This window comes from Stigmatopora argus, chromosome 3, assembly GCF_051989625.1.
Source record: "Stigmatopora argus isolate UIUO_Sarg chromosome 3, RoL_Sarg_1.0, whole genome shotgun sequence".
NCBI lineage: Eukaryota > Metazoa > Chordata > Actinopteri > Syngnathiformes > Syngnathidae > Stigmatopora > Stigmatopora argus.
Window position 1 is genome coordinate 5,621,447 of NC_135389.1, and position 12,303 is coordinate 5,633,749.

At 40.1% G+C, this 12,303-nt stretch overlaps 1 protein-coding gene and 9 non-coding genes across 14 annotated transcripts in view; all 10 read right to left on the reverse strand.

Moving 5' to 3' along the window:
* The window catches only part of dnaaf4 (dynein axonemal assembly factor 4), a 119,499-nt gene that overhangs the window by 23,198 nt on the left and 83,998 nt on the right, over nt 1–12,303 (reverse strand). The gene's annotated exons all lie outside the window — the stretch shown is intronic.
* Nucleotides 1,648–1,720, reverse strand: trnaa-ugc (transfer RNA alanine (anticodon UGC)). The gene has a single exon. It is a non-coding gene; the product is annotated as a tRNA-Ala (tRNA).
* Nucleotides 4,659–4,731, reverse strand: trnaa-agc (transfer RNA alanine (anticodon AGC)). Its single transcript has one exon. It is a non-coding gene; the product is annotated as a tRNA-Ala (tRNA).
* trnaa-agc (transfer RNA alanine (anticodon AGC)) lies at nt 6,707–6,779 on the reverse strand. Its single transcript has one exon. It is a non-coding gene; the product is annotated as a tRNA-Ala (tRNA).
* On the reverse strand, nt 7,670–7,742 carry trnaa-ugc (transfer RNA alanine (anticodon UGC)). Its single transcript has one exon. It is a non-coding gene; the product is annotated as a tRNA-Ala (tRNA).
* Nucleotides 9,174–9,246, reverse strand: trnaa-ugc (transfer RNA alanine (anticodon UGC)). Its single transcript has one exon. It is a non-coding gene; the product is annotated as a tRNA-Ala (tRNA).
* On the reverse strand, nt 9,716–9,788 carry trnaa-agc (transfer RNA alanine (anticodon AGC)). Its single transcript has one exon. It is a non-coding gene; the product is annotated as a tRNA-Ala (tRNA).
* Nucleotides 10,679–10,751, reverse strand: trnaa-ugc (transfer RNA alanine (anticodon UGC)). The gene has a single exon. It is a non-coding gene; the product is annotated as a tRNA-Ala (tRNA).
* On the reverse strand, nt 11,221–11,293 carry trnaa-agc (transfer RNA alanine (anticodon AGC)). The gene has a single exon. It is a non-coding gene; the product is annotated as a tRNA-Ala (tRNA).
* trnaa-ugc (transfer RNA alanine (anticodon UGC)) lies at nt 12,184–12,256 on the reverse strand. The gene has a single exon. It is a non-coding gene; the product is annotated as a tRNA-Ala (tRNA).

The window sequence follows — 12,303 nt, forward strand, 5'->3', positions numbered from 1 at the left end:
CTCAAGCACCATGCGACCCTGAACAGAATAAGCAGTGTTAAAAAATGAATGAAAGATAAATTTAGACAACGCATTTCAAATAATCTTTTCATAAAAAGCAAGCTTGCTGAAACATCCACGGGATGACAAGATGGAGCTGTTTGGAGAATGTGGGCATCAATCCCACTGCCTCTCACATGCAAAGCGAGCGCTCTACCACTTGAGCTAATTCCCCCTCATGCTCTGAATGCCTGGATCAGAAAAAATATATTACATTTTACTAACTAGGGGGCAATATGTCAGTCCCATTGATTCCCACGTACCTCAGCACATTGGCGATGAGGGGACCAAGAGGCTAAGGTGATGGACTGCTAATCCATTGTGTTCTACACGCATGGGTTCTATTCCCATCCTCATCGTGAATTTGCTGTAATGTCTTTCTCTGCCAGTTTGCATGGTTGAAGTTTGATCCTTGACAACATAACACTAGGTTAGAAAAGGACCTACCTACACTTAAGAATCACGAGTTGTACTTTCACTCATGAATTTTACTCTGCTCCACTGAGCCAAAATACTTAAAATGCATACACAATGGGACTACTAAATTCCTGCAAAATGACATTGGCTTCGAATCTTTTCAAAGATATAAATTTAAACCACATTAGACTTGGTGCCTTAATCAGGCAAACAACAACAGATTTCAGATGGAGAATGTGGGCATCAATCCCACTACCTCTCACATGCTAAGCGAGCGCTCTACCACTTGAGCTAATTCCCCTTATAATATTTCCTACCTGTCTGGTCACTTTCTTGAAGGATGTCCATAGAAGCAATGACATTGGTCAAATTTCTTTAATGTTACACCAAACATTTAATGTCCAGTTCTTCTAAATTTCACGAAAACACAAACATTCTTCTAAAGACTTGTCTCTTACAGTAATGAAGGCACTGTGAAGTAGCAATTGGAAACTGGGGGAAATGTGTCATTTTTCCTTGGTCTAAGGGTCTGTTAGAAATTCAGATATGGAGTCCTTAATGTTTGTGGAAGTTATGCATTGTCCTAAGAGAATGAATTGAACCTGTGTGCTCAATACAATGCACCTTTAGGTTAAGTCACGATACTCAAAGCGTTTCTGCATTCAGACATTATCCATGTCATTTCAGACAAGTAGACACTCATGTAGTTGGGAATATGAGGACCAAGGGTGCTAGCCCTCATGTGCAAAGAATTTATACTCTCCCAAGAATCAATTCCTCTAGGTCAGAAATCTTGGTAAGACAAAGTCTTGGATACATTCAAGATCTTCCTAAGCATGGGTGTTAACTATAATGAAGATATTGAGTCTGGTCCAATCTGCCCACCATAAAAACAATGGCTACTAAATGGGGCAACATAACTCTTGCAAAACATTGTGTCTTTGAATGTTTTCAGAAATATGAGTCATGAATGCCCAACGACTGGTAAGGTTTAGTCTAGTCACGAGTTTAGGGTATAGTTTGTCATCGTACAAAGTCTGCTGGGATAGGCTCAAGCACCATGCGACCCTGAACAGAATAAGCAGTGTTAAAAAATGAATGAAAGATAAATTTAGACAACCCATTTCAAATAATCTTTTCATAAAAAGCAAGCTTGCTAAAACATCCACGGGATGACGAGATGGAGCTGTTTGGAGAATGTGGGCATCGATCCCACTGCCTCTCACATGCAAAGCGAGCGCTCTACCACTTGAGCTAATTCCCCCTCATGCTATGAATACCTGGATCAGAAAAAATATATTATATTTTACTCACTAGGGGGCAATATGTCAGTCCCATTGATTCCCACGTACCTCAGCACATTGGCGATGAGGGGACGTGACGCTAAGGTGATGGACTGCTAATCCATTGTGTTCTAAACGCATGGGTTCTATTCCCATCCTCATTGTGAATTAACTGTAATGTCTTTCTCTGCCAGTTTGCATGGTTGAAGTTTGATCCTTGACAACATAACACTAGGTTAGAAAAGGACCTACCTACACTTAAGAATCACGAGTTGTACTTCCAATCACGAATTTTACTCTGCTCCACTGAGCCAAAATACTTAAAATGCATACACAATGGGACTACTAAATTCCTGCAAAATGACATTGGCTTCAAGTCTTTTCAAAGATATAAATTTAAACCACATTAGACTTGGTGCCTTAATCAGGCAAACAAATGTAGAATTGTGATGGAGAATGTGGGCATCGATCCCACTACCTCTCACATGCTAAGCGAGCACTCTACCACTTGAGCTAATTCCCCTTATAATATTACCTACCTGTCTGGTCACTTTCTTGAAGGATGTCCATAGAAGCAATGACATTGGTCAAATTTCTTTAATGTTACACCAAACATTTAATGTCCAGTTATTCTAAATTTCACGAAAACACAAACATTCTTCTAAAGACTTGTCTCTTACAGTAATGAAGGCACTGTGAAGTAGCAATTGGAAACTGGGGGAAATGTGTCATTTTTTCCTTGGTCTAAGGGTCTGTTAGAAATTCAGATGTGGAGTCCTTAATGTTTGTGGAAGTTATGCATTGTCCTAAGAGAATGAATTGAACCTGTGTGCTCAATACAATGCACCTTTAGGTTAAGTCACGATACTCAAAGCGTTTCTGCATTCAGACATTATCCATGTCATTTCAGACAAGTAGACACTCATGTAGTTGGGAATATGAGGACCAAGGGTGCTAGCCCTCATGTGCAAAGAATTTATACTCTCCCAAGAATCAATTCCTCAAGGTCAGAAATCTTGGTAAGACAAAGTCTTGGATACATTCAAGATCTTCCTAAGCATGGGTGTTAACTATAATGAAGGTATTGAGTCTGGTCCAATCTGCCCACCATAAAAACATTGGATACTAAATGGGGCAACATAACTCTTGCAAAACATTGTGTCTTTGAATGTTTTCAGAAATAAGAGTCATGAATGCCCAACGACTAGTAAAGTTTAGTCTAGTCACGAGTTTAGGGTATAGTTTGTCATCGTACAAAGTCTGCTGGGATAGGCTCAAGCACCATGCGACCCTGAACAGAATAAGCAGTGTTAAAAAATGAATGAAAGATAAATTTAGACAACGCATTTCAAATAATCTTTTCATAAAAAGCAAGCTTGCTAAAACATCCACGGGATGACGAGATGGAGCTGTTTGGAGAATGTGGGCATGGATCCCACTGCCTCTCACATGCAAAGCGAGCGCTCTACCACTTGAGCTAATTCCCCCTCATGCTCTGAATGCCTGGATCAGAAAAAATATGTTACATTTTACTAACTAGGGGGCAATATGTCAGTCCCATTGATTCCCACGTACCTCAGCACATTGGCAATGAGGGGACCAAGAGGCTAAGGTGATGGACTGCTAATCCATTGTGTTCTACACGCATGGGTTCTATTCCCATCCTCATCGTGAATTTGCTGTAATGTCTTTCTCTGCCAGTTTGCATGGTTGAAGTTTGATCCTTGACAACATAACACTAGGTTAGAAAAGGACCTACCTACACTTAAGAATCACGAGTTGTACTTTCACTCATGAATTTTACTCTGCTCCACTGAGGCAAAATACTTAAAATGCATACACAATGGGACTACTAAATTCCTGCAAAATGACATTGGCTTCGAGTCTTTTCAGAGATACAAATTTAAACCACATTAGACTTGGTGCCTTAATCAGGCAAACAACAGTAGATTTCAGATGGAGAATGTGGACATCGATCCCACTGCCTCTCACATGCTAAGCGAGCGCTCTACCACTTGAGCTAATTCCCCTTACAATATTTTTTACCTGTCTGGTCACTTTCTTGAAGGATGTCCATAGAAGCAATGACATTGGTCAAATTTCTTCAATGTTACACCAAACATTCAATGTCCAGTTCTTCTAAATTTCACGAAAACACAAACATGCTTCTAAAGACTTGTCTCTTACAGTAATGAAGGCACTGTGAAGTAGCAATTGGAAACTGGGGGAAATGTGTCATTTTTCCTTGGTCTAAGGGTCTGTTAGAAATTCAGATGTGTAGTCCTTAATGTTTGTGGAAGTTATGCATTGTCCTAAGAGAATGAATTGAACCTGTGTGTTCAATACAATGCACCTTTAGATTAAGTCACGATACTCAAAGCGTTTCTGCATTCAGACATTATCCATGGCATTTCAGACAAGTAGACACTCATGTAGTTGGGAATATGAGGACCAAGGGTGCTAGCCCTCATGTGCAAAGAATTTATACTCTCCCAAGAATCAATTCCTCAAGGTCAGAAAACTTGGTAAGACAAAGTCTTGGAAACATTCAAGATCTTCTTAAGCATGGGTGTTAACTATAATGAAGGTATTGAGTCTGGTCCAATCTGCCCACCATAAAAACAATGGCTACTAAATGGGGCAACATAACTCTTGCAAAACATTGTGTCTTTGAATGTTTTCAGAAATAAGAGTCATGAATGCCCAACGACTGGTAAGGTTTAGTCTAGTCACGAGTTTAGGGTATAGTTTGTCATCGGACAAAGTCTGCTGGGATAGGCTCAAGCACCAGGCGACCCTGAACAGAATAAGCAGTGTTTAAAATGAATGAAAGATAAATTTAGACAACGCATTTCAAATAATCTTTTCATAAAAAGCAAGCTTGCTAAAACATCCACGGGATGACAAGATGGAGCTGTTTGGAGAATGTGGGCATCGATCCCACTGCCTCTCACATGCTAAGCGAGCGCTCTACCACTTGAGCTAATTCCCCCTCATGCTCTGAATGCCTGGATCAGAAAAAATATATTACATTTTACTAACTAGGGGGCAATATGTCAGTCCCATTGATTCCCACGTACCTCAGCACATTGGCAATGAGGGGACCAAGAGGCTAAGGTGATGGACTGCTAATCCATTGTGTTCTACACGCATGGGTTCTATTCCCATCCTCATCGTGAATTTGCTGTAATGTCTTTCTCTGCCAGTTTGCATGGTTGAAGTTTGACCCTTGACAACATAACACTAGGTTAGAAAAGGACCTACCTACACTTAAGAATCACGAGTTGTACTTTCAATCATGAATTTTACTCTGTTCCACTGAGCCAAAATACTTAAAATGCATACACAATGGGACTACTAAATTCCTGCAAAATGACATTGGCTTCAAGTCTTTTCAGAGATATAAATTTAAACCACATTAGACTTGGTGCCTTAATCAGGCAAACAACAGTAGATTTCTGATGGAGAATGTGGGCATCAATCCCACTGCCTCTCACATGCTAAGCAAGCGCTCTACCACTTGAGCTAATTCCCCTTATAATAGTTCCTACCTGTCTGGTCACTTTCTTGAAGGATGTCCATAGAAGCAATGACATTGGTCAAATTTCTTTAATGTTACACCAAACATTTAATGTCCAGTTCTTCTAAATTTCACGAAAACACAAACATTCTTCTAAAGACTTGTCTCTTACAGTAATGAAGGCACTGTGAAGTAGCAATTGGAAACTGGGGGAAATGTGTCATTTTTCCTTGGTCTAAGGGTCTGTTAGAAATTCAGATGTGGAGTCCTTAATGTTTGTGGAAGTTATGCATTGTCCTAAGAGAATGAATTGAACCTGTGTGCTCAATACAATGCACCTTTAGGTTAAGTCACGATACTCAAAGCGTTTCTGCATTCAGACATTATCCATGTCATTTCAGACAAGTAGACACTCATGTAGTTGGGAATATGAGGACCAAGGGTGCTAGCCCTCATGTGCAAAGAATTTATACTCTCCCAAGAATCAATTCCTCAAGGTCAGAAATCTTGGTAAGACAAAGTCTTGGATACATTCAAGATCTTCCTAAGCATGGGTGTTAACTATAATGAAGGTATTGAGTCTGGTCCAATCTGCCCACCATAAAAACAATGGCTACTAAATGGGGCAACATAACTCTTGCAAAACATTGTGTCTTTGAATGTTTTCAGAAATAAGAGTCATGAATGCCCAACGACTGGTAAGGTTTAGTCTAGTCGCGAGTTTAGGGTATAGTTTGTCATCGTACAAAGTCTGCTGGGATAGGCTCAAGCACCATGCGACCCTGAACAGAATAAGCAGTGTTAAAAAATGAATGAAAGATAAATTTAGACAACCCATTTCAAATAATCTTTTCATAAAAAGCAAGCTTGCTAAAACATCCACGGGATGACGAGATGGAGCTGTTTGGAGAATGTGGGCATCGATCCCACTGCCTCTCACATGCAAAGCGAGCGCTCTACCACTTGAGCTAATACCCCCTCATGCTATGAATGTCTGGATCAGAAAAAATATATTATATTTTACTAACTAGGGGGCAATATGTCAGTCCCATTGATTCCCACGTACCTCAGCACATTGGCGATGAGGGGACGTGACGCTAAGGTGATGGACTGCTAATCCATTGTGTTCTAAACGCATGGGTTCTATTCCCATCCTCATCGTGAATTAACTGTAATGTCTTTCTCTGCCAGTTTGCATGGTTGAAGTTTGATCCTTGACAACATAACACTAGGATAGAAAAGGACCTACCTACACTTAAGAATCACGAGTTGTACTTTCACTCATGAATTTTACTCTGCTCCACTGAGCCAAAATACTTAAAATGCATACACAATGGGACTACTAAATTCCTGCAAAATGACATTGGCTTCAAGTCTTTTCAGAGATATAAATTTAAACCACATTAGACTTGGTGCCTTAATCAGGCAAACAACAGTAGATTTCAGATGGAGAATGTGGGCATCGATCCCACTGCCTCTCACATGCTAAGCGAGCGCTCTACCACTTGAGCTAATTCCCCTTATAATAGTTCCTACCTGTCTGGTCACTTTCTTGAAGGATGTCCATAGAAGCAATGACATTGGTCAAATTTCTTTAATGTTACACCAAACATTTAATGTCCAGTTCTTCTAAATTTCACGAAAACACAAACATTCTTCTAAAGACTTGTCTCTTACAGTAATGAAGGCACTGTGAAGTAGCAATTGGAAACTGGGGGAAATGTGTCATTTTTCCTTGGTCTAAGGGTCTGTTAGAAATTCAGATGTGGAGTCCTTAATGTTTGTGGAAGTTATGCATTGTCCTAAGAGAATGAATTGAACCTGTGTGCTCAATACAATGCACCTTTAGGTTAAGTCACGATACTCAAAGCGTTTCTGCATTCAGACATTATCCATGTCATTTCAGACAAGTAGACACTCATGTAGTTGGGAATATGAGGACCAAGGGTGCTAGCCCTCACGTGCAAAGAATTTATACTCTCCCAAGAATCAATTCCTCAAGGTCAGAAATCTTGGTAAGACAAAGTCTTGGATACATTCAAGATCTTCCTAAGCATGGGTGTTAACTATAATGAAGGTATTGAGTCTGGTCCAATCTGCCCACCATAAAAACAATGGCTACTAAATGGGGCAACATAACTCTTGCAAAACATTGTGTCTTTGAATGTTTTCAGAAATAAGAGTCATGAATGCCCAACGACTGGTAAGGTTTAGTCTAGTCACGAGTTTAGGGTATAGTTTGTCATCGTACAAAGTCTGCTGGGATAGGCTCAAGCACCATGCGACCCTGAACAGAATAAGCAGTGTTAAAAAATGAATGAAAGATAAATTTAGACAACCCATTTCAAATAATATTTTCATAAAAAGCAAGCTTGCTAAAACATGCACGGGATGACGAGATGGAGCTGTTTGGAGAATGTGGGCATCGATCCCACTGCCTCTCACATGCAAAGCGAGCGCTCTACCACTTGAGCTAATTCCCCCTCATGCTATGAATGTCTGGATCAGAAAAAATATATTATATTTTACTAACTAGGGGGCAATATGTCAGTCCCATTGATTCCCACGTACCTCAGCACATTGGCGATGAGGGGACGTGACGCTAAGGTGATGGACTGCTAATCCATTGTGTTCTAAACGCATGGGTTCTATTCCCATCCTCATCGTGAATTAACTGTAATGTCTTTCTCTGCCAGTTTGCATGGTTGAAGTTTGATCCTTGACAACATAACACTAGGATAGAAAAGGACCTACCTACACTTAAGAATCACGAGTTGTACTTTCACTCATGAATTTTACTCTGCTCCACTGAGCCAAAATACTTAAAATGCATACACAATGGGACTACTAAATTCCTGCAAAATGACATTGGCTTCAAGTCTTTTCAGAGATATAAATTTAAACCACATTAGACTTGGTGCCTTAATCAGGCAAACAACTGTAGATTTCAGATGGAGAATGTGGGCATCGATCCCACTGCCTCTCACATGCTAAGCGAGCGCTCTACCACTTGAGCTAATCCCCCTTATAATAGTTCCTACCTGTCTGGTCACTTTCTTCAAGGATGTCCATTGAAGCAATGACATTGGTCAAATTTCTTCAATGTTACACCAAACATTCAATGTCCAGTTCTTCTAAATTTCACGAAAACACAAACATGCTTCTTAAGACTTGTCTCTTACAGTAATGAAGGCACTGTGAAGTAGCAATTGGAAACTGGGGGAAATGTGTAATTCTTCCTTGGTCTAAGGGTCTGCTAGAAATTCAGATGTGGAGTCCTTAATGTTTGTGGAAGTTATGCATTGTCCTAAGAGAATGAATGGAACCTGTGTGTTCAATACAATGCACCTTTAGGTTAAGTCACGATACTCAAAGCGTTTCTGAATTCAGACATTATCCATGGCATTTCAGAAAAGTAGTCACTCATGTAGTTAGGAATATGAGGACAAAGGGTGCTAGCCCTCATGTGCAAAGAATTTATACTCTCCCAAGAATCATTCCTCAAGGTCCGAAATCGTGGTAAGACAAAGTCTTGGATACATTCAAGATCTTCTTAAGCATGGGTGTTAACTATAATGAAGGTATTGAGTCTGGTACAATCTGCCCACCATCAAAACAATAGCTACTAAATGGGGCAACATAACTCTTGCAAAACATTGTGTCTTTGAATGTTTTCAGAAATAAGAGTCATGAATGCCCAACGACTGGTAAGGTTTAGTCTAGTCACGAGTTTAGGGTATAGTTTGTCATCGTACAAAGTCTGCTGGGATAGGCTCAAGCACCATGCGACCCTGAACAGAATAAGCAGTGTTAAAAAATGAATGAAAGATAAATTTAGACAACCCATTTCAAATAATCTTTTCATAAAAAGCAAGCTTGCTAAAACATCCACGGGATGACGAGATGGAGCTGTTTGGAGAATGTGGGCATCGATCCCACTGCCTCTCACATGCAAAGCGAGCGCTCTACCACTTGAGCTAATTCCCCCTCATGCTATGAATGCCTGGATCAGAAAAAATATATTATATTTTACTAACTAGGGGGCAATATGTCAGTCCCATTGATTCCCACGTACCTCAGCACATTGGCGATGAGGGGACGTGATGCTAAGGTGATGGACTGCTAATCCATTGTGTTCTAAACGCATGGGTTCTATTCCCATCCTCATCGTGAATTAACTGTAATGTCTTTCTCTGCCAGTTTGCATGGTTGAAGTTTGATCCTTGACAACATAACACTAGGTTAGAAAAGGACCTACCTACACTTAAGAATCACGAGTTGTACTTTCACTCATGAATTTTACTCTGCTCCACTGAGCCAAAATACTTAAAATGCATACACAATGGGACTACTAAATTCCTGCAAAATGACATTGGCTTCGAGTCTTTTCAGAGATATAAATTTAAACCACATTAGACTTGGTGCCTTAATCAGGCAAACAACAGTAGATTTCTGATGGAGAATGTGGGCATCGATCCCACTGCCTCTCACATGCTAAGCGAGCGCTCTACCACTTGAGCTAATTCCCCTTATAATAGTTCCTACCTGTCTGGTCACTTTCTTGAAGGATGTCCATAGAAGCAATGACATTGGTCAAATTTCTTTAATGTTACACCAAACATTTAATGTCCAGTTCTTCTAAATTTCACGAAAACACAAACATTCTTCTAAAGACTTGTCTCTTACAGTAATGAAGGCACTGTGAAGTAGCAATTGGAAACTGGGGGAAATGTGTCATTTTTCCTTGGTCTAAGGGTCTGTTAGAAATTCAGATGTGGAGTCCTTAATGTTTGTGGAAGTTATGCATTGTCCTAAGAGAATGAATTGAACCTGTGTGCTCAATACAATGCACCTTTAGGTTAAGTCACGATACTCAAAGCGTTTCTGCATTCAGACATTATCCATGTCATTTCAGACAAGTAGACACTCATGTAGTTGGGAATATGAGGACCAAGGGTGCTAGCCCTCATGTGCAAAGAATTTATACTCTCCCAAGAATCAATTCCTCAAGGTCAGAAATCTTGGTAAGACAAAGTCTTGGATACATTCAAGATCTTCCTAAGCATGGGTGTTAACTATAATGAAGGTATTGAGTCTGGTCCAATCTGCCCACCATAAAAACAATGGCTACTAAATGGGGCAACATAACTCTTGCAAAACATTGTGTCTTTGAATGTTTTCAGAAATAAGAGTCATGAATGCCCAACGACTGGTAAGGTTTAGTCTAGTCACGAGTTTAGGGTATAGTTTGTCATCGTACAAAGTCTGCTGGGATAGGCTCAAGCACCATGCGACCCTGAACAGAATAAGCAGTGTTAAAAAATGAATGAAAGATAAATTTAGACAACCCATTTCAAATAATCTTTTCATAAAAAGCAAGCTTGCTAAAACATCCACGGGATGACGAGATGGAGCTGTTTGGAGAATGTGGGCATCGATCCCACTGCCTCTCACATGCAAAGCGAGCGCTCTACCACTTGAGCTAATTCCCCCTCATGCTATGAATGTCTGGATCAGAAAAAATATATTATATTTTACTAACTAGGGGGCAATATGTCAGTCCCATTGATTCCCACGTACCTCAGCACATTGGCGATGAGGGGACGTGACGCTAAGGTGATGGACTGCTAATCCATTGTGTTCTAAACGCATGGGTTCTATTCCCATCCTCATCGTGAATTAACTGTAATGTCTTTCTCTGCCAGTTTGCATGGTTGAAGTTTGATCCTTGACAACATAACACTAGGATAGAAAAGGACCTACCTACACTTAAGAATCACGAGTTGTACTTTCACTCATGAATTTTACTCTGCTCCACTGAGCCAAAATACTTAAAATGCATACACAATGGGACTACTAAATTCCTGCAAAATGACATTGGCTTCGAGTCTTTTCAGAGATATAAATTTAAACCACATTAGACTTGGTGCCTTAATCAGGCAAACAACAGTAGATTTCTGATGGAGAATGTGGGCATCGATCCCACTGCCTCTCACATGCTAAGCGAGCGCTCTACCACTTGAGCTAATTCCCCTTATAATAGTTCCTACCTGTCTGGTCACTTTCTTGAAGGATGTCCATAGAAGCAATGACATTGGTCAAATTTCTTTAATGTTACACCAAACATTTAATGTCCAGTTCTTCTAAATTTCACGAAAACACAAACATTCTTCTAAAGACTTGTCTCTTACAGTAATGAAGGCACTGTGAAGTAGCAATTGGAAACTGGGGGAAATGTGTCATTTTTCCTTGGTCTAAGGGTCTGTTAGAAATTCAGATGTGGAGTCCTTAATGTTTGTGGAAGTTATGCATTGTCCTAAGAGAATGAATTGAACCTGTGTGCTCAATACAATGCACCTTTAGGTTAAGTCACGATACTCAAAGCGTTTCTGCATTCAGACATTATCCATGTCATTTCAGACAAGTAGACACTCATGTAGTTGGGAATATGAGGACCAAGGGTGCTAGCCCTCATGTGCAAAGAATTTATACTCTCCCAAGAATCAATTCCTCAAGGTCAGAAATCTTGGTAAGACAAAGTCTTGGATACATTCAAGATCTTCCTAAGCATGGGTGTTAACTATAATGAAGGTATTGAGTCTGGTCCAATCTGCCCACCATAAAAACAATGGCTACTAAATGGGGCAACATAACTCTTGCAAAACATTGTGTCTTTGAATGTTTTCAGAAATAAGAGTCATGAATGCCCAACGACTGGTAAGGTTTAGTCTAGTCACGAGTTTAGGGTATAGTTTGTCATCGTACAAAGTCTGCTGGGATAGGCTCAAGCACCATGCGACCCTGAACAGAATAAGCAGTGTTAAAAAATGAATGAAAGATAAATTTAGACAACCCATTTCAAATAATCTTTTCATAAAAAGCAAGCTTGCTAAAACATCCACGGGATGACGAGATGGAGCTGTTTGGAGAATGTGGGCATCGATCCCACTGCCTCTCACATGCAAAGCGAGCGCTCTACCACTTGAGCTAATTCCCCCTCATGCTATGAATGTCTGGATCAGAAAAAATATATTATATTTTACT